At 37.5% G+C, this 22,821-nt stretch overlaps 2 protein-coding genes across 8 annotated transcripts in view; one reads left to right on the top strand and one right to left on the bottom strand.

Annotated features, from left to right (window-relative positions):
- Nucleotides 1-22,821, top strand: part of CMSS1 (cms1 ribosomal small subunit homolog) — a 361,500-nt gene that overhangs the window by 55,717 nt on the left and 282,962 nt on the right. The window lies entirely within an intron of this gene.
- FILIP1L (filamin A interacting protein 1 like) overlaps nucleotides 1-22,821 on the bottom strand; it is a 287,583-nt gene that overhangs the window by 45,890 nt on the left and 218,872 nt on the right. Inside the window, exon 1 of one of the 3 annotated variants that reach the window (XM_003309914.6) lies at nucleotides 2,529-2,662. The exons of 1 other annotated variant lie outside the window; for it this stretch is intronic. The gene's annotated coding sequence lies outside the window, so the exon portion shown is untranslated. Of the gene's footprint in view, nucleotides 1-2,528; nucleotides 2,663-22,821 lie in introns of those variants that run through there. One more of the 3 variants, XM_016941541.4, reaches the window with a different exon arrangement.

A 22,821-nucleotide genomic window follows, 5' to 3' on the forward strand; every position in this document is an offset into this window, starting at 1 on the left:
CTGAAGCACTAGACATGGACAGAACGTGACCTAAGAAGAATTATTGGAATCTTATTCTTCCTCCTACATTTTCAGTTTTTTTTCTTAAATCTCAAAATCCATTTATTACCAAAGGCACTTTTTTGGAGGGGAAATTACAGCAGAGAACCCTTAAACAAAATTTACAGCCTTTTGAGAAGGCAAATTAATGGGAACTGCAAGAGAACTGGAAAATTAAGTCAAGGCTTGATTTGTGTTTTCATACTGGCTGTTACTATAGTCTCCATCACAGCATTAGGAAAATAGCACAAAAATACCAGGGCTTAACAGTTAAGGTTAATCACCACAAAAGTGCAAATGAACTTACTAAGCATAAAATTATTATGTGCTTTATTTGGAAGTATAGAAATTCACATTCATTCTATCAAAAACATTTTTCCATCATACAGATTGTCCCAAGGACTAAGAAACTGCTCATCCAAAGAGCCCAGTGTGAGATAGGGTATCCATGATAAGTCATACTTAGCTTTCAATTTTAAAAGAGGTCTTATGTGATTGTTCTTTGAACCATGCTTTAAAGTTAATAAATGGGAAAAAGTGTGGAATATTAAAGAGTGTTATTTTTAAATTTTAAAAAATTGATGCTTGCCTGCTTTAAAAAAATAAAAGGCAGACACTGGGAAACACAGCTGTTAGAGTTTTGATGGAAGTTATGATTTTCAACAGTTGAGTTGTAGTTTATGGTACAGATGGTACTCTGGGTATACCTGAAACAATAATTGATGGTTTCTGTTTGTCTCTTCCTCTGTTAGATTCAGAAGAGCAGAATATCTTTTTTCCAGAGCAGGAATTTTTCAGTTTCCAATTACTGCTTATATCAGATAAACAACTCTTCCATTGCATATTCTGTACTTCTCCACAGTGACATGGGTGTTGGCCCCGCTCTTCTCATTATGGTGGGCTTCCCTAGGTTTGAAATAATAGTTTGTGGAAAATCCTACTTCTCAGTACTAACCTGCAGTTTATATAGCCTATCCTCAGGCCAAATAACATATAATTTTTCTTTTAAAATATGAAAACCAAAGTCTTGCATTGCTCCAAACAAAATTAGCAAAAACAAAAAAACTCCTATGAGGCAAAAATGATAGGCACCAATGTCATATACTTTTAAAAACCCTCTAACAGAAATTATTAGAAATATACAGATATAACCCACATTTTGAGTATTTTTTAAATGCTGTGTTTCAATGATAAAATCTGGGATCTGACACTTTCTTCTGGCAATTAAATATAAAAACATGAGTTTGTAACACACACATACACCTCAGTGGTTATAGTGCTCTGCTCCTCTGTTAAACTTTTACTGTACCTCGAAACAGTTATCTTATATGGTCATTTTAGTGCCAACTAAAATGCCAGCATTTAAAAATCTCAGAGTAAATATAAATGGCAGCCTATGAATTCTGAGTTTGAATTGTATATACTTATAAAACATAGAGACTGTTTTAAAAGGGACAATTCTGTCACATAGTTGTTAAAGTTTTATTTTACAATATATGTTTAGACCAGATAAGGATTGAATGATGAATCAATTTTTCATCTCCTATTCCAGTGTTCTAAAGTTGACATAACCTTTTTATTTTTAATTCCTACGTTGACTTTTAGTTGGAAAAAATGAAGTAAAATATTATGGAGATTTTTCTGCCAAGTGTTCAGTTATCATACTGTAAGAGTTCATTGGTAGCAACAGCCTCTTCAGGATTTAGATGTAACTAATTATGGTTTAAAATGTTACTGATTAATAGTTACTTTATAAGTTTTACCTTTTAAATTGGCATTTTTTACATAATATACTACTATCCAAAATATTACTCTAGAAATGATAGCTGTAAGTGAGGTTTGTCATTTTTCCAATGCCTGGACTTGAAGCAGAAAGTTAGAACTCAAAACTATGATAGTTACTTCCTTGTACAAATTGACATATGCTTTTACGACAAAATAGCGTTTGTACGATTTTTTGAAGCTTAAAAAGATTTTACTTTTTAAGTTAGATTCGTCTTAATTCCAAGATGTATTCCTAACAGTGTTTTTCTAGTCGTTTATATTAACATTTACAAAAAGAGGGGAAAACCTGGCACTAACAAATTTTCGCATTCTGCTCATGTAAGACAGGCGAGTTTGAGTCCGGAGGAGAGATAGGGTTGCTGCAGTACAATATAGTCTCCCCCACCCTTTCCCCAAAGATTTCTCAATATGGGCAGGATTCAATGTGTAGCTCACTTGGAAAGCGTATGTAATACAGTCAGCTCCCACCTCTCAACATTTAAAATTAAATCTCTGATCTGTTTTCTCCGCCAGAGAAAACTTTTACTTTCAAGTTTTGTGTGAGTTGGAAACGGTTTTGAACCTAGAATTCATTGGATGCGCTTTGCGAAACCTGTCTGCAGTTTGTGATGCTGAGACAGCTTTAACAGCCACCCACAGACTTGCTACCTGGCTGTCTGACAGCAGTGCCCCTTGGTGGAGCGGAGTTGCTCTCCCGGGCTTACCTGAGCTGCCTGCGCCGGGGCCGGGCGGGGGCCGGGCGGGGGCCGGGCCGGGGCCGCTGTAGTGCCGCGCTGCGAGCCGACTGTGCGCGCTCCGGGAGTCGCCCGAACAATGCGAGCGGGGCGCTGAGCGCGCCCGGCCTATGGGCGTTACGTCACTGTTCTGCCTTATAAGGCGCTCCGCGTGTGCGGCGCTGTCGGCGGGGGCGCCGGTGACCGCGGGACCCTCGGCCGCGGCGGCGGCGCAGCCACACACCCCAGCTCCCGCGGATGTTCCGGCCGTGTGAACGGACCGTGGTTCCCGGCTCCCAGCGGAGGGAATGAGTGGTGGGCCGGTGGGCCGGGGACGCCGGCGCCCTCCTGTCGGGCTAACAAAGTCATTGGGAGGCAGGGTCGATCCGCTTGTAACTTTTTTCCCTCTGGGTCCCTAAAGCTGTTGTTGCTTCAGGGACTTCAATACACATCCTGTTATTCTTATGTAAACTTTTGTAAATTCATTATACTTTTTATTTTTGGTTGCTGGGGGTAGGCGGGAGAGGGAAAGGAGAAGTCGGGTTTTGTGGAGACATCTCTGGGGGTGATTTAGACTTCAAACCTCTTTCCTCTTTGTAATGAGTAGGGGTCCTCAGAGGATAGTGTTTTATTTCCTGATGATGTAACTACCAAACAATTCTTCAAGTGATGATGGAAAGGCCAGATGAAATCTTATTTTTTTCAGTGTTTTTCCTGAAAGAACTTCCTCTTTCCCCATTTCTGCATGCCTGTGTTTTAACGAAAGCAGTTAAAACTATCATTTTTTGGCAGGGAAAAAATTTTTAAAGAAATTAAATGTTTTGTGCTGTACTTTCAAGACAATGTATAAAATTAGAACTTTAGAGCCAGTTTTAATGTTTGTTCTCTTCTACCGGCAAACAAAATAAAGCCAAAAATAACCATGTGAAGAAAAAAGAAATTAGCCAAATGTGATTGAATTAAGAATATTATCCTCTAGTATGGGGTAGATTTACTTGTACAAATCCTACTTCTTGTGAATGAGAATTCACCTCTGAATTATATGAGAAGTCATACCTAAAGTTCTAGCCCAACTATATGAATCTGCTAAATAAATTAGGGACGTGGCATTCTTATTTGCAGGCTTCAGATGAGTAATTTTAGTAGCTTGAGTCCTTTTAAAACCTCTTTTAAAATTACATTAAAATAGGATTGCTTCCTATTATGATGTACATATGTCTGTAGAATTATTGTTTCCATATGTTTTGTCAAACAAGAATGACGAAAATAGTCTGCTCGCTTCATTTTCTTAGTGTGGAGTGGAGAAAGGATGTTTGCAGAGTTGTTAGTGGAAATGGTGTGGAATAAAGATGCAGGGCACAACATTAAATGTATGTCCTCTTCACTAAATTGGGAGTTCACTTTATCATTATTCTAGATCACTCTAAGTACCTACTGAGAAACCTAAAGTAAACTCACTCTTGCTTTTCATATACAGTATACTATTTTAAGAGACGTGAATTACACATACTCTTCAGCCGAACTTAAAATTTAATATTTGATTTGCAATTGTGCACTAACATTTTGGATGTTGAGTTTGTAGTTTTGTTGGTTTTAACTCTTCTGCCCTATACTTGTGAATTGCATTGTAATCTTTTTAGTCTCCTGTGCTTACCTCAAACTTATTAAATATCCTTTTTGAGATTTTTATGCTGCATTTTTTATTACAAATGAGATTAAATGACTTTTATGAAAGTTGTATGATGCATAAACACCTGAATCTCAGCCCCAAACTGATAGCATACTTTTACCCCAAAGCTAACAGTTTTGTAGCTTGTTTTGTATCTTTTTCCCTCTCATAGGCAAATATGTTTCCTAACATTTAACACTACCATTTGTTTCTTTCTCACATATCCATACTCAAGTTTTGCATTTATTTTCATTCTTTTGACTTGCTGGTTCCCATGAAATATGTTAGTATTATTTCCTTCTTTTCTTTAGCTATATTCTGAAGAATAGAGGAAAGAGGATTAGGGCTTCTACTCCTTGTACGCCCTTGCCTGGTACACTACTTGCCTGGTTACATTACTAATGTGTTACTCCTGAAACATCAGTCTCTTGACCCAGCTATGACTCAGCTTTCCAAGTGAGGTCATAGTTATGTGACCACTGTCTTCAGGAACCAATATTAATAGCCCTCATTTGTTGAGCTTTTAGATCATACCTACCACCATACTTAGTGCTCTACAAGCATTTCATCATTTAATCTTCACAACACATTTTGATGTGATATGATCCATTCTTTTCAGATAAAGACATTTAGAAGGCTAAAGTGGCTTGACCAAGGTCACACCGCTACTAAAGTAATGATACAGGGATTTAAAGCAATGTTTACATATATAGCCTTCTACATATATAGTCTTACATATATAGCCTTCTTCTACATAAATAGTCTTGTCTTCTCCTAATAGTTTGCTCAGAATCTCTCAGAGGTATGTTTGGTAAAGGAGTGTTCAGATTTAACTGAGAAGTTTCTCTTTATTTTCTAGACTGAATCTTGAACTGGGAAAGCCAAGACTCATCCTCTTTTTTGTGGATTTGTGGATTTACTGACAGTTTTCTGGAAGGTGGCAGCAACGTATCTTGTTCTAGTAAAATTAGAATATCATCACCATTTCACTTCAAACGAAAGTCAAGGGTTTTGAGGAAGCAGGACCTTTAACTGATACAAGAGTACCCTGCGTGGTGTATTGCAAACTCCAACCAGCTGTTGGCATTGTGCGCCATTGGCCACATAAGTAGATGAGTAGACTTTTATTTCCTTCCCTCTTTCAACCAAAATTCTTTCTGAGATGTAATTTTTATTCTCTTGGTTTCTGAAATTTTCTTCATTTGTGAAATTCTCTTGGTTTCATTTGTGAAAATAGTAGAGTTATGATCACTGTGCCTCAAAATTGGATGAGAGAGTTTTACTTCCTAACCTTGTTCTGTCCAATTACTTGTGTGACTTTCTTTTCATTTTTTAATCAGGAATTTCCTACAAATAAGCATACCTAGACACCAAGGTCCTTTCTACAATTAGTAATCTGAGTTTATGATCTAAATCAGCACTAGCTTTAAACTGTTATTTAGAAATGATACAAAGAAATTTTTCTACCAAGTTCATTGCTTTCTAATGCGGGAGAAGGGGTTTGTAGGTAACAAGGCAAGAAACAAGGAGATACCAACTAGATTTAGCCATATTATATTATGTCAAAGACAGCTTAATATCACCAGTTTCCCTGGTTCGAGCTAATTGTCAGGAGGCCATGACAATGACCACATTAACAGGTGTTATTAGTGAAGTCAGTTGCTACTGACCATAATTACAACATCATCATTATTTAACTTTTAAAAAAATACCATTAATATACTGCTAATCACATCAAGCCAGTTCCTCTTTTTGAAGTAACTGCTCTTATTTTCTTTCATGTCTTCTCTCCCTGCCTTTGTTTCTTCTTTTGACTGGTCATGTATTTCAGTCATCCAAGTATAGTAAGTGCCAAAGAAGCAGTAATTAATAGGACGTTTCTTGCAGCTACCCAAAATTTTCACTGCTGGTCCTTTGGTCATTTAAGCAGTTGGTACACTCTGCTCCCTAGGAGCTCTGCTTTGAGCTATGAGATGGTAATGCTAACTTTGTATATGACATGTTTGCTTCTTTGCCTCTGTGAGATAGTATATATGGAAACACTGTCATGTACAAAGAAAAACAGCAAGACCTGTATAAGACCTGGTCTTATGGACCTGGTCCTGTATAAGAAGCTGAACAGAGTGGGAACAGACCCAGGATTGCATAGGGAGAGGTATAGCTCCATGGTCCTGCATTGCTTCAGACTACAGTTGGATTGGCCAGAATATGAGCTTTCGGTGTTTATTCCACCCCACGCTACCTTCTACCACCTTACCCACAGCCTTCTTTCAAAGCAGCTTTGCCACTGAGCACTGGATAACCTTGCCATGGATCCAATCCTGTGCTTGTCCCTTCTCCTCTGCTGCTACACAACTTAGGACGAAGGCTGAAGGGACCTGTAGGCAACTGTGAATGTGGAGCCAAAGGGGATGTCTGTGGTAAAAGCACCTTCTCTCCATGCCCTAGACAATCATTTTTCTAATCAACCTCATTTCTTCACTCTTCTTTCACTCTTCTTTCAGTTTGGTTGCCACCTGTCTGGCTCTGTACATGTAGATACCCACATGAAATATACCATATCTCCGCACTTAAACTGTACTTAAAGAGCCTTTAACCAGCAGACCTTAATATACATATAAACCGTAGTAACTGAATATACATATGAACTGCAGGTCTATATATATAGACCCTCTTTACTTTTATCTGTAGCCTGAATCTCTGGTCCCAGGCCTATATATAGTCCGCAGAGTTTCCAGAAGGCTTCCAATTATTCTGCTCATACTTCAGCTGACTATGATTCTAGAACAGTGACATATGTACCTTGAGAACTGATTACAGTAGTAGTGTCCATGTGATGCTAGGGAATGGGAAGTCCTTTGTTATTAAAACATTAAAATGATGATATTTTGTGGTTTTAAAATTAATTTAAAATTTTTTTGTTTTAAAATTAATTTTAAATTTTTTTTATTTTAAAATTAATAGGCACCCTTCATAATTTGGAAAATGCATAGAAGTAAAAAATTTTACATGTAGTCCTACCACATGAATACTGCCAACTATTAACAATTCAATGTACTGTGTTTCTTTTAGTCTTTTTCTAAGCATTTGTAAAGCATCATTTTCGTAGTGTGGATGGACCCCGTATGTGTATGTATATGTGTATGTATATTATGTTTCTTTTTGCCTTTATTATATATTTCTGAATCATGTTAGTGGCTTTTCTGTAGACATCGGGCTATTTAAAAGCGCATGTTTACATATTCTCCCTAGCATTGGTGTTCACAAAGCCAACCACTGCCTGTTGGCCCCCTAACATTGCCACGGTCTTGTTCCTCATCAAACAAAGCAAGGAAGTCTGTTTAATAAGGAATCATCTGTTGGTAAGAGACTTCCTACCCTTGGTTTACAGGGGATGCCATAAGTTGGCTATGGACTCTAGTGAGCATACCAGTAGGTGAGTAGAATGACTTAGAAAGAATGAAGAATTGGTAATGTGACGCCACCATAAGATTATTAAATGGGAAGCAGGAAAAGTCTGTTACTTAGGTCCAGTCCATTTGCTTATTTATTCCTACAAACATTTTGTGTTTCCTTGGTAACTAATAATAGTTTTGAGAAAATGTTGAACTCACAAGTATTACTGCAGAAGTGAAAAAAAACCCTCAAATCACAGAAATTAGAGACGGAAAAGACCTATTAGGTCATCTTCCCTGTCCCTTGCCAGTACAGATTGTTCTCAGTGCTTTGTTCAGTCCATTTTTTAAAGGGACCTTGTCATATAATTTGTAGCCCATCTCTTTCTCTTTTTTTTTTTTTTTTTTTTGAGACAGTCTCACTCTGTTGCCCAGATTGGAGTGCAGTAGTGCAAGCTCGGCTCACTGCAACCTCCGACTCCTGGGTTCAAACAGTTCTCCTGCCTCAGCCTCCCTAGTAGCTGGGATTATACATGTGTGCTAACACGCCTGGCTAATTTTTGTATTTTTAGTAAAGACGGGGTTTCACCATGTTGGCCAGGCTGGTCTCGAACTCCTGACTTCAGATGATCTGCCCGCTCCGGCCTTCCAAAGTGCTGGGATTATAGGCGTGAGCCACCGTGACTGACCCATTTCTTTTTTAAGTAATACATTTTTAAAGAAACCACTGACAGATTTTCCCATGTAGATGTGGAGCTTGATTTCAGGGTAAGTATTTGCAGAGAAAGACCTGTGGATTCAAAGTACAATTGAACAAGTTTTGTTAGTTTGAAGTCATTGGAATAGTTTAGGATGTCTTTGGAATAGTTGACCAACTAAGAGTAGAACAGTTAGGTAAATTGGATTTATATGTTTTCTTTTATCTTTGGAACTCAGAGCAATTCCTGAGCATAAATTTTAATTATAAACTTCAAGACTCATTGAAATGGTCCTAGAAAGCCTGAGAAAATAAAGCATCCAGGAAGTAAAAAAATAAGAGTAAAACTATTTCTTCTAAGATTATTTTTATGAAAATTACATTTTAAAACGTCCCTTTCGGTTCCAAATTCTGCTTTGTCCATTATTTACATAGTCAATTGCTTGATATGAAGGTGGCTTCTAATTGTAAAATCCTTTCCTTTTGTCTGGCAACTTCTTCCAGACTCTAGAAGGACAAAATAAAACTGTCTCATATAAGCAGTCAGTGGTGGTGGTAAGACTAAATCTTCCACTTCCTCATATAATGGCTGGAAATGTATTCACTGAGAAAAATGAACAAATTAAGAGTAAAAGGTGTGCTTAGAGTTTTATTAAGAATGATCCTTTCATAAAATCATATTTTAGGGTATAAGAGGCCTTAGAAAACATCTGATCTTCTTATTGCCACTCTCTGTTCCCCATTTTTAAATAGATGAGATAACTGGAGCTCAGAGAGGTTAAGGGACTTGCCCCAAGGTCACACAGTAAATTGGTGACCCAGTCACTGTGTTTTCTGGGACTGAATGTTTCTTTTGGGAAACATGAAAAAATGGCACAAACAGTGTGATTAGTATCTGAAATCCCAATTAATAATAATTTACCTAGCTTATACTAACTGCAAAACTAATTTGGAACATTAATGAGCTAGTTATCTACTTTATGGATTAGAAATGTTTTCTTTTGTTGCATTTGTTTTAAATTGGAGATTTATAGATTGCTGCTTATCATCTCAGGCCACTAAGATTGGCCACATGTCAAAACCCTAATGGAGATGTCTGAACTTTTAATATAAATTTCTATGTTATCATGTAACACCATTATCTTGCATGCTTGCCAATTGGGGGTTCTGTACATGAGAAATTCTATTATAATTTATGTCACTAAGCATCCAGTCTACATCATAAAATGCAGGTTTGGAAGATATGTCAAAAGTCTTGTGTCTACGCTTAGATTGAATTATCTCTCAAAACTTCAGTGTTTTATCCAAGAATTGGTACATGCACAGTCTAGTTGTCATTAATCAGTGCCGAACAGCTCCAGAGATTTTTTACTTCCCCAGCAAGTCCATTCCGTTCCAAACTGAGAACTGGCTGCTTCTAACTTCCACTCATTGTTCTTCATCTTTCCATGACACCATGTTGAATAAATGCATTGCTTTGACATAAAAGTCTTTTAAATATTTGAAAAGTTTGTCTTGAGTCTTCAGTTATTCCTATATTATATCATTTTAGTCTTTTCACACCCTGTGTCCAAAAGGTTGGTGCTTAGAATGAACAGATTATTTCATCATGATTATTTCAGCATTATCAGAGTTATCCTCCCCTTTTATAGGCTATGTGAATGTGTGTGTTGGCTGGGGGGGTGTTGTATAAACAGATTTTCTTACCATTTTAGACAACCATATCACACTGTTGAGTCAAAGAGCTTACTGATCATCAGTCTTCTAATGAACAACCGCACACCCAAATGTTGTCATCATGTACTGCTTCTGTGATAATCTAGGATAATCACTTCTATACTGGTTTTGTTTGTATGACTTCATTGTTATAATAATAACAAAAACAATAATAGATGACACATTTAATGTTTAATTGATGTCAGACACTACACGCTTTACAAATAGTAACAACTTTAATCCACATAATAACCCTATGGCATAGATAACTGAGGAACAGAGAGGTTAGGTAATTTGTCTAAGATCACAGAGCTAGGGAATGATGGCACCAGAGTTTGAACTGCATACTGACTCCAGCAACTTCTGGGGAAAATCACACTCAGTGTTTTGTAGTAAGATTTGGATTTAGGGGGTAAACAGTACTAACAGAGAGTTACAGAACTTTGTACTTCTCTCATCTGCCATTTAGTTCATTGGACTTGAACTATGGGCTAGGAGAGTGAGAATGGATCTGGGAGATTATCTAGTTAGCAGCCCTTATAGTTCATGGAACTAAGACCCAGGCTGTGCAGTAGCCTGTTCGGGGATATGCATATGGGAAAAGCTCAAGCCAGAATGGAGTGCTTTTTTACTGAAGAATTCTAAAATGTTTCTGCTTCATATAATATCCTCTCTCTGTCCTTTTTCCCCTTCTTTCTCCTTGTCTTCTCTCCCTTTTTATTTATGGTGCTATCAGTGTTAGAACAACAATAATAGAAAGTACATGGAAAAGATCACTTAAAATCCTACCACACCATGTTTTAAACTATTTTCATGTATTGCTGATTTCTGAATCTGTTACGTTATCTTGTTAGATTATGACATTGATTTAAGTTTCATAGCTCAAATATGGAACCTCTATAAAGAAGTTCCAGGGAGTGGAAAGGGAAGGGAAAGGAATTGCTGTTATTTATTAAGAGCCTACTGTCTGTCAGTCACTCTGCCTACCTGCTGTCTCTGATGTCTCAAACTTCCTTCCCACTTTATGGGATTCTGTAGGAGGACCAGCACAATACCCTGCACAAAGTGAGCATTCTGCAAACCTAAAGAACGAGGAAATGAATGAAAGGAAGTGCTTTGAATTCAGCAGAAGAAAGAGATAACAATCATGTGCGAACTACTCCCAGCTATTGCCTATTGACTGTTAGCTTTCAGTTCATTTTTGTACAATTTAACCATTGAGGCAAATGTGTATACAGGATACCATGGAATGCTGTTTACAGGTATAGATTTTGGTTCTTGTACTTCTGAAGCAGCTGAATACTGATAAGGCCTGTGTCCAGAAACTATTTTTTTCCTTCATTTAATCAGGTTTCTTTACTTCCTTGACCACAAATATTATTTGCTAAGGAAATTTCTTCTTTGGGGTGGTATTTAACCATGCAAGTGGGGAAAATTGTGCTACGATACTGTTCTGACAGCCTGTGGACTTGAGGGATAAAAACTGCAGGAGCAGAGTTTCCTTTCAGCAGTCAACTATAGGCTCAGTCACTTCTTGACAAAACATAAGTTAAAATAGTGCTGATTTCTTTTTGAACATAATCAATTCTAATGGAAACTGTTCCAGCTGAGTTTGGAAACACACAGAAGCAGCCTTCAGTTACCATTGAGACTATTGCCCTAGTAATACCAAAGAGACTCTTTCAGCCTACTTATTTGTATTGGATGCTTGTAGGGCTATTTCATGGGGACCTGGTGTTGACTCTCAGTGACTTCCACTTTGACTCTGAGATTTATCTCCAAATGCTGATGCATTTTAAGGTTTATAGAAGCACAAGCTTATCTTATTATTGCTAATTTGTCCCATTACTAGACTATGCCCCTTAGAGTTATAATTATGACTAGCCCAATTACATTTTATTGTCGTGCCCTTTTTTGGCAAAAAATAAAATTTCTTTGTTAAACTCAAGGATTTAAAATTTAGCACAAGTTCATAAACTTACTTTGATACTTCTTCATTTCCTTTTTAAAAATACATCAGTAGACTCAAAATATAAAAGTGGCTTAGGGCTCACTTGACCTCTGAAAGGTGCTGACTGACTTTTAGTTAAAAACAATATTTGTCTATATATCTCTGTCATCTATTTGTGGCTATTATGTGTTGAAACTTTGTGGAACAGATATCTTTCTCCCTTCTTCCCTCCTCTCTGCCCAGAAGAGACACACACAAACACACACATGTACACACAGAGACTTGAAGGCTTTTGTATACATTTACCAACTACTACAACGACAAGAAATGAAGAACAATACAGCTCAACTCTGTAAATCTAGAATGGGGAATCTACTTCCCAAAGGCTGTATGCAGTATCTTTTCAGCGAGTCATGGTAGCCTCCAACAACTAGTAGCACCCTTTGTGCATGAGGATATTTCTGACTAAAAATCCACCTTTGTTGATAATGTTTGTTCACTGTAAAGGAATTGAGTGGATAAAAGAGGTATTACACTTTCCTTTCTATATCAAGGAAGGCGGAATATTCAAACAGAACACTCTCTGTATGCACACGTGCACATGGACGTGAGTGAGATGATTTATAGATATAGAAGTGTCCTACTGTATTCTTTTAAGAGGTATTCAGCAACTATTTGTTGAATACCTTCTGTGTGTTTATCACTATGCTGAGTTCCTGGTGAGAGGGGAATGAGTGTAAAGCAGGGATGTCCAATCTTTTGGCTTCCCTGGGCCACACTGGAAGAAGAAATCTCTTGTACCATACATAAAATACACTTAACACTAATGATACCTGATGAGAAAAAAAAAATCGGAAAAAAAAATCTCATGTTTTAAGAAAGTTTGTGAATTTGTGTTGGGCTACATTCAAAGCTGTCCTGGGTCACTTGCAACCCATGGACCATGGCTTGGACAAGTTTGGTGTACAGCACATTCCTGCCCAGATTTTGGGGGGGTAGATAGAACAAACAAATGAACAAAGGCCCCCAAAAAAATTAACATTAAATTAAGATATTGAGTTGGGTGAAGTAAGAATATTTTAAAAATATCAGTTAGGTGGCCAGCGTGGTGGCTCATGCCTGTAATCCCAGCACTTTGGGAAGCTGAGGTAGGCAGATCACTTGAGGTTAGGAGTTTGAGACCAGCTTGGCCAACATGGTGAAACCCATCCCTTCTAGAAACCAGTATCTACCAAAAATACAAAAATTAGCCAGGCATGGTCGTGGGCACCTGTAATCCCAGCTACTCAGGAGGCTGAGGCAGGAGAATCGCTTGAACCTGGGAGGCAGAGGTTGCAGTGAGCCGAGATCATGCAACTGCACTCCAGCCTGGGCAGCAGAGGGAGACTCCATCTCAAAAAAAAAAAAAAAGTACTGGCCGGGTGTGGTGGCTCATGCCTGTAATCCCAGCACTTTGAGAGGCCGAGGTGGGTGGATCACCTGAGATTGGGAGTTTGAGACCAGCCTGACCAACATGGAGAAACCCCATCTCTACTAAAAATACAAAATTAGCCGGGCATGGTGGCATGCCTGTAATCCCAGCTACTCGAGAGGCTAACAGGAGAATCACTTGAACCCAGGAGGAGGAGGTTGCGGTTAGCCGAGATCGAGCCATTGCACTCCAGTCTGGGCAACAACAGCAAAACTCCATCTCAAAAAAAAAAAAGTATCAGGCTTAGAAATATCTGGTAGATCTTCATCAGAAGTTAAAGTTCATTTGGACCTTGAAGGGTGAGTAAGGCATTCCAGGAAGGAGAATGGCGGAACAAAGGAACCCTGGATTTACTATAGTCATTGGTTGGCTCTCATGGAGCAGAGCTGGGCCTCTGCAGGCAATTGTGCATGTGGTGGATATCACAGCCATGATTGAGAGGTCACATAAGATGGATCCAGGCTACGAATAGGTCTTAAAATTTAAGTAGTGGGGTCTGGGTTTTAACTTCATGTTACAGACAGTCAGGTGCCATCAGCAGCTTTTGAGCAGTTGAATAACATGTTGAAAGCAGTTTTAAATGAATCATGGCATTGTTAGAAAATTCTTTTTCAATTTCTTATATAAGTACAATATATTCATATGAAATGGAACTGGGAATACCCAGATATACATATAATATAGATATGGATATGATGTAGATATTGAGATAGGGCCTCATTCTGTCACCCAGGCTGGAGTGCAGTGGCACAATCACAGGTCACTGCAGCCTCGACCTCTTGGGCTCAATTCATACTCCCTACTCCCACCTCAGCCTCCCAAGTAGCTGGGACTACAGGTGTGCACCACCGCACCTGGCTAATTTTTTTTTTCCATAAAGATGGGGTTTTGCCATGTTGCCCAGGCTCATCTTGAACTCCTGGGAAGGTTCAAGCAATCCACCCACCTTGGCCTCCCAAAGTACTGGGATTACAGGCATGAGCCACTGTGCCTGGCCTCCTGTTGTATATTAATGCTTCTCTTAGGTACTATCTTCGGACAATTGGTGATGTGGAGCAGCATCTATTGAAAAATTTTAAATGTCTGCTCTGAGAATAAAAATAAAATGGGTCTATGAAGTTGTAATTAAATAGGAGACTTTATTTTGAACTTATTAAATATTAGAATAGCTGTCAGAGGGCCAGGCATTATGTTGTGCACCTGTTGCTACTTGGGAGGCTGAGGTGGGAGGATCACTTGAACCTGGAAGGTTGAGGCTACAGTGAGCCGTGATCATGCCACTGCACTTCAGCCTGGGCAACAGAGTGAGACTCCATAGCTTAAAAAAAAAAAAAAAAGGTGACTGCTAGAGAATGGTTCTTTGAGCCATTTACTTGATAAGTAATTATGATTTACCAAAGGTTCTTCCCAGAGAAAAGTTGGTGGCTGGGTAAAGATCTCCCAGGCTACAACAAACAAAACAAAACAAAACAAAAGCACCCCTGAATATTAATGAATTGGTTTGTTGGTTGGATTTGTAGAGGTGCCTGTTTGATCCATCACTGAAAATAGAGAGAGGCTCTTTATGTTTTAGGTACACCCTCCTAACTGCTTAACCTATCAACAATTTTATATACTGGCTGTGGAAGGTAAAGTAGAGAAAAGAATCTTCTTAGACTGCTTTTTGTAGAGATATGAACACTTTATCTTCATTTTTCTCTCTTCCAGCAAAAGAAATTCTATAACCATCTTCGTTGATTCATTTTGATGTTTCATAAATTTCCTTGCAAAAAAATAACTCTGCTAAGAACTTTAGCTTGTCTCTTTTCTCTCCATGATCTTATTGGGCTTTCATCTCTTTACTTAGTTGTTTAGAATTGTGCTTCTTAATTTTTATAAACAGATTTTTAGGTAGAGGAAGAGCATCTTTTTTGTCATTGATTACATTATATTCAGAGAATTTGATCAGTATGTTATCTATCCTTTGACATTAAGGTTTGTTTCATGGCCTCACTACATGGTTACTTTTTGTTCAGGTTCTCTATCTGCTTGAAGATAATTTATGTTTTGTGAAACTTAACAGTTTTCTGTATATAAATAAAGCTTGTTAATTGTGTTGTTAAGATCTTCTGTAACCTTACTGATTTTTATCTGCTTGGTTTATTAATAACTAACAAGGATGTGCTGTACTCTCCCACTGTGATGATGGATTAGTTTGTCCTTGTGTTTCTGGCAATTCTTGCTTTACATATTTTTAGATGCACACAAATTCAAACTGTTCCTAGGAAATGGAATCTCTTCATATTATATAATAACCCTTTATAGATGTTTTTAACTTTAAAGTTCATTTTGTTTGATATTAACATAGCTATATAATCTTTCTTTTAATTAGTAGTTACTAATATCTTTTCTGACCTTTTACTTTCAGCTTTATCATACCCTTATGTTCTGGTGCGTCTCACATAAATAACGTATAGCTAGGAATTATAATTGTTAAAATTGCTTTAATCCAGTTTTACAATTTTTATCTTTTAGCAGGATCATTTTGTCTATGTTTATAGTAATTATTTGCTGTCTTATTTGATAATTCCATTTGTACCACCTTTTTGTTGCTTTTATCTCATTTCTTGGCTTCTTCTGAATTTTATTTTTATCCATTTCCTCTCTCTCTCTACCTTGTAATACATACTGTATTCCTATTCTATTAGGGATTAATGACCCTATAAATTCCATCTCACAAGTTAAATTCTCAAAAGTCTAAAGCTACTCAGTATATTAATCCTCCTCCAAAAAAATGTAGGGACTTCAAAACACTTTTAATTCTGAGCATACCCTCCCAGTTTTTATATTATTGTTATTATATATTTTAGTTCTAACTTTAATTCCATAGGACATTATAATCTATTATTGTTCTATTAGTCAAATATTGGTTTAGATATACCAATATATTTAACACTTTCTTTGCCTCTTATTTCTTCTTTTATTCCAGACTTCTCTCTGGGACCACTTTCCTTCAATCTAAATGCATCCTTTTGAAGTTCCTTTAGTGGAAGTCTGCTCTTTGCACACCCTATTTATTTGAATCTGTCTTTATTTCACCATCGTTCTTGAGGATTTTTACTGGGTATAGAATGCTTGGTTGAGACTTGTTTTCTGTCAGTACATTGAAGATATTATTCCACCAACTTCTGGTTTCCCATTTTACTGTTGAAAAATCATCTATCTAATTGTCATTCCTTTCTTCCCTGGCTGTTTTTATGATCTTCCCTTTGTCTTTGATATTATACTATTTCATTTGTATGTACTTAAATGCAGATTTCTTTTATTTTGTCCTTACCAGGTTTCATTGAGCTTCCTGAGTCTGTAGATTAGTGTCTTTCTTCAGTTCTAGAAAATTCTTTGTTTATATTAACATTTCAAATATGGCTTCTGAACAGTTTTTTCTCTCCTTAATCTCTTATAACCTAGATTAGACACATGTTAGACTTTCTTTATCTTCACATCCCTTAACTACTCTTCAGTTATTCCATCTGTTTGGCTTTCCAGACTATATTCTGTGTAATTTCTTTGAATTTTTCTTCCAGTTTACTAATTCTCATTCCTTGATCTACAGGTGTTACCTATTTCATTTCCCAAAGTTTCTATTTGTTTTTCTAGTTTGACCATTTTCTATAGTCTTTTACTTTTTAAACTAGAAATATCAATCCGCTGTTTTTTCTTTCTGACATATTAAGTATGTCTTACATGCTGTCTGATTATTTAAATATCTGAGGTCTTTGCAGCTCTGATTCTGCCATTTAATGTCACTGGCTTTCAATAATTGTATATTATTTTCTGTATGCTTTCAGATTTTTTTATATGAAGTCACGTATCTCAGAATTTTATATGTAGGAATTCCTTGAGCCCTGAGTTGAAGGTAGTTTCCTCTAGAGAGGATTTCCATTTGTGCCAAATGCCAAGGGGTATTTTCAGCCTAAAATCTTTTTAAACTGAATTTTTTGACCTAGGATCTTTGGGATTTTTTTCCTTTGTTTTGTTTTTGGTTTTTTTCAGACCACCCAGTTAGTATGAATCTGCAAATTCTCGTGTGGGCTAGCTTGTTAGTATACCTTCTCAGTGGAGTTTATTTTCCCTCTAACTCCCAACGAACGCCATAGTTCATGGAAAGCAGTTTTCCTTGCAGTCCTTTAGAGGTTGATTTTGTTTCTAAATTACCCTTTCATCTGGGTAATGTGGGTACTTCCATCTGGGCATTCTGACAGTTTAGCTCTTTGAAATCTCAGCTTTATGTGGGGCTGGGAGGACCCTGGGCTTTGTACTCTGTCTACATGCCCTATGATGTCATGAAAACTAAAATTTAAGTTTATAGAGTTTAACAAAACATTCTCAAAGCAAAAACCAGCTTTTGTGCTTTGCTTTACCTTTCTAGGTTTTCACTTTTATTCAGTCTTTGGCCTTGAATATTCCTAATATTACTTGCCATCTTATAGATGTATTTTTTGAAATATTGTATATATTTTATTTTGCTTTTTAATATGTGTTGGATTTTTTGTTTTTTGTTTGTTTGTTTGTTTTGTTTTTGGTGAGACAATAGGTTAGGGTAGCTAATCCATTTCACCATCAGCAATGGACATTAGAACAATACTAATCTCATACTGAAAATCAGCCTGAAAACTATGTCTAAAAGGAAATATTTCAAATTAAGAAATGGAGTTTTAGCTTAACCCAGTACAGATTTACATCACAGCATTTCCATTCATTGCTCAGCTTACTAATAAGCCACCAGTGATTTTTCAGTTGCCTAATTGTATAAACATTGTGTCCAAGATAAGGTTCAATTATTAACAAAACAACACTTTTAAAGTTCTAATCATTCTTAGGTCTACATATTAACAGAAGAATCAGTCGGCTATCTAGAATAGCTATGATTCACTAACACTTATTAGTTAAATTTATATTAAATACAATATAATAATTTTTCTGATTTTTTCACAGTTGTTACTTCTTAGTTCAGGCAAACACATTAGTCAGAGCCTGATGTAAAGAGGGATGGTCTAAGAGCTTCTGCTATGCTTTTACCAAACCTCTGTGAGAAATAGAATATCACTGGAGTCTCATTCCAGATGCTTCAAAGGGAAACTGTTCTCATGTGAATGATGCCACTTTGAGAACTGCATCTTGAATTAAGAAGTTTTTCATAGTGCACTAGGCAAGTCTCCAATTTTGTATGGAGAACCATGTAATGTGAGGGTTTCACATCTTTGAAGAATTCCCAGGATATGGCAACTTTAAACTATTGGCCTTCACTGAGAACTGTCATGAAAATAGTGCCCTGGCTTCTCCAAGTGGTCTAGAATGTGAGTAACCAAAAAATTATACTTTGGCTAGGAAGTGTCCAGCTGTAATCATCCAAAAACCTGAACTCCCATTGGCTCAAACAATAGTGAAATATGTCACCACACAACAAAAAATCCAGCCTTGCGGCAGGTTCTAGACATAGCATGTTGCCTCTGACTCCCTGGTTCTTGTGGCTTTGATCTCTTCCCTTTGATGGCTTCATTGTCACACTGGTAGCAAGATGACCTCAGTAGTTCCAGGCATCTCATCCAAACCTGCAACACCCAGAGGTGGAGAAGGTGCCATCTCTTCTGGTGTCTCTTTAGGAGCCAGTAAGCCTTTCCCATAACTCTCCCCCAATTCCTTACTCCATCTCACCCACCCTCAAAGGCTTGCCCTTATGCCTTATTGTCTGGAACTGCCAATGGGAAAGAGAATGACATAACTAGCTTATAAATCAATCAGATTTTATCCTTGATCTAAACATAGGTCAAGTTCATGTCGATCACGTGGGCTTAATGGATTATTCTAAGTTATCTTTTACATAAATTCTAAGCATACTATTGGCCTGTATTTTTCTTCACAAAGAAGATGAGGCCCCTGTTGGTGCTGATCCCCCAAAACAGAGCTGAATTAGAAGTGATCAGGACAGTGACTGGAGGAGGAGTGGCAATGCCTTGCTAAGATGCAAGCATGATGCTCTGTGTGTCTGTTCTCTCAAGTGTTACTGGGAAGAAATCTGGGAATTTTTAGAAGACACCTTTCTGCTTTCAGGTATCTCTATTTCCAGTAACAAAATTGGCATCTAGACTTTTTTTTTTTTTTTTTTTGAGATAGAGTCTCACTCTGTCGCCCAGGCTGGAGTGCAGTGGCGCAATCTCGGCTCACTGCAACCTCCGCCTCCCGGGTTCACGCCATTCTCCTGTCTCAGCCTCCTGAGTAGCTGGGACTACAGGTGCCCGCCACCATGCCCAGCTAATTTTTTGTATTTTTAGTGGAGACAGGGTTTCACTGTATTAGCCAGAATGGTCTCGATCTCCTGACCTCATGATCCGCCTGTCTCGGCCTCCCAAAGTGCTGGGATTACAGGCTTGAGCCACCGCGCCCAGCCGGCATCTAGACATTTTTTAATAGGCATTTAGTAACAGTAAAAAATATTATTGTTCATTTTATAGAATTTGAAGTCTTCTCAATCTAAGACTAGATTTTGGTTTTTTAAGGTATGAGGTTTTATGGATCTTTTTGCTATCATGTAGGTATCTAAGAATTACATCATTTGTTTGACAAAAGCAGATAGCTAATTCCTTTAAAGTTAGCTATTTTAAAGTAATCTTCAATTGCTTTAATCTCAAATCATTTATACTTTACAGATAATTTATTTTTCTGTGATGAGCAGAAATAGTTTCATGCTGATTGAGAATGATTTTTGTTTGCCAGCATCCCTTTATCAAATATAGAGATACTTAAAAATATCTTTAGGTTTTACTTCCCTCCACCCCAACCCAAGACATTTTGAAGGTAAAAAATCTGGCTCCCCCTTTGCCAAATCCACAAATATTTCTGTGAGTTGCTCTACAGTTTTCTTCTTTTTGAAGCTGGGTGTCAAGATATTCAGTATTCATTTATTAAGGACCTGCTATGTTAAGTGAGATACATTTTGGAGGAGGAAGGCCAGTTAACATAGAACCAGCATATAATAGGCTTCAGTAAATCTTCTTTCCTCTCTGCTATGATACTCAAAGTTTTTTTGTGATATTGCAGAAAGTAAGACAAATCTCCTGCTTTAAGACAATTACAGCTAGGAGTTGGTTGGAGAGGTATTAATAGAAAAGGAGATAGGATGGTTAAAAACTAAGTAGATTACCTAAGATACATAAATAAAATACTCTTTCAGTGCTGAGGGAGAAGATCTGTATCTGAAAAGGTGTAAGAGAAGGTGGCACTTAGGAGTTCAGGTGAAGATCTGCCCCATTTGTTCATCTGTTGTGGATGCCTAACAGGAGCTAGTCTGGTGCCAGGTCTGGCCAGAGGTGGATTCACTGGCCCCATTAGTTTTGTGTGCTGGTGTGCTATTTTCTTGTTTCCACTTTGAGTTGTCACCTTTTTGTTTTGGGTTTGTTTTTTGATACTTCTAAAGTCTGTGTTGCTTATTATTTCTTTTGCTCATGGAAGAAATGTAGGATAATGCTGAATTTACTCTGAATTTAGATCTTAGGGCAATTTGCTTTCTTACAGCAAGGAGGAAAGTGAATAATTTTTTAAATGTAGGAAGTTTACTATCTTGCAGAAAGACTGTTTCAAGATATTTCCTCATAAAAACGATATTATTAATCAGGGAGTTGATTCCCAGACTAGCACAAGGAAGCTTACTCAACCCATAATAAAGCTGAAAACTCCATTTAGGTAACTGTGATAGTATGGTGATTTTGTAGCACAATAATAGCATAATTCACAAGGTTTATATGTACTCTTATTATTACAGTACGGAGTAGAGAACAATATTCTTGCAAACGTATAGAGTTCAAGCTATATTTAGGTCAGCTAGCTTTTTGTGGACTAGCTGGGACCCTATGTGTTACACGAAACATGATATTTAATTAACAAATGTGTTCCAGGTTCCCACTTTGGATTCCAGGTGAATACCTCCCTGTCACATCCATGGCAGCCTCAGGCCAACTAACCTGAAGAAAATTAAGTAGCTCTGGAAATACTCTTGCCCTCCAGGTGCCATCCTTCGAACAGGGTGTAGGCTGGCTTTTTATATAGAGAGAATGTTCACAACTCAGGTGTTCATAACCCAGAGAATGCATATATATATATATATATATATATATATAGTGGCCAGGATGGTTAAACTTAACTGTATTTTATTCTTAGCTGTCTCAGGTTCAAGCATGATAGCATGTTCTTTTAGGCAACTTGCAGTCACCCATGTTCACTGCTGGAAAAGCTGAAAACATCCCTCTTTAAAGAATGAATCATAACCCAACTAGCTTTGCAGTTGGTCTCATGTATTTAGTGAGCTTTCAGTCAGCAGGACTTTTTTTTTTTTTTTTTTTTTTTTTTTACTATGTATCCCATAACATATGAATGGTAATATTTGTGGCTTATTCAAGGTACTGTATTTCCTTCCGCTCATGGGCAAGAGCTTATTTTTTGGCTGATCTCCTTTTGCAGAAGAGGCCAAGTTCCTGGTGGTGTTTGCTAGATATAGTTTAGGGAACTTAGTTCACAATAGCATAACTATGAACCCATGGTAATTTTTTTTTAACCTATAGATTGGTTTTCTTATACCAAAAGGGGATAATCAGTGCAGACTGAAATAAACATTCATTTCTTATCACTGTACATGTAATACCACACTTCCACATGTTGTCTTCCTTAATCTCCTTCATCTTTGATGGAAAACCTCTTCCTTTTAACTACTCTCCATCAAGTTTTCTGTTGACTCAGGACAATACCCTAGCAGCCTTCACCCATAGAACAGGTGCCTCCTTAAAAGACTGGTTAAATGTTGGCTAAACTCTAGCAGTGATTGCTAGAAAAGAAAACAATGTTGATGTTTGGTCAGGGCTGGACAAAGGAACCCATCATCTATGTTTGGTCAAGCTCTAAGCTGTAAAGATAGTCTTTTTGTAGAGGAGACATGTGGCTCACTGGAGGAGGGAACCATTTGCTTCTGCAGGGAATTGCCACGGTTCCATATTATAAAGCATGAGTCATGGATGTCTTTGTGATTACACATCCTTCTTCACATATGTGGAATAAACTTTTAGGAAAAAAAAAAGGAAGTTAAGGGAAAACAGAAGTGTGAATAACTGCTAATAGTGCTCTCACTGGCTCCATTCCGTCTGCTATTTCATGATACATAAAGGGAGTAGGTCAGAGATTCCTTTCCTGGCAAATAAGTGGCAACATATGTTTGAAACAGTGAATGGAAACTATAGGAGGAAAATGACAGGCATATGCAAAAGGAAGGCAAGGGAAAATTTGTTGCCCTAATGTTAGCCACATAATTGGTATGCTTTTCTAGAGAGAGGCTGTTTCATTTTAAACAGTCTGCATGCCC

This window comes from Pan troglodytes, chromosome 2, assembly GCF_028858775.2.
Source record: "Pan troglodytes isolate AG18354 chromosome 2, NHGRI_mPanTro3-v2.0_pri, whole genome shotgun sequence".
NCBI classification, from domain to species: Eukaryota; Metazoa; Chordata; class Mammalia; order Primates; family Hominidae; genus Pan; species Pan troglodytes.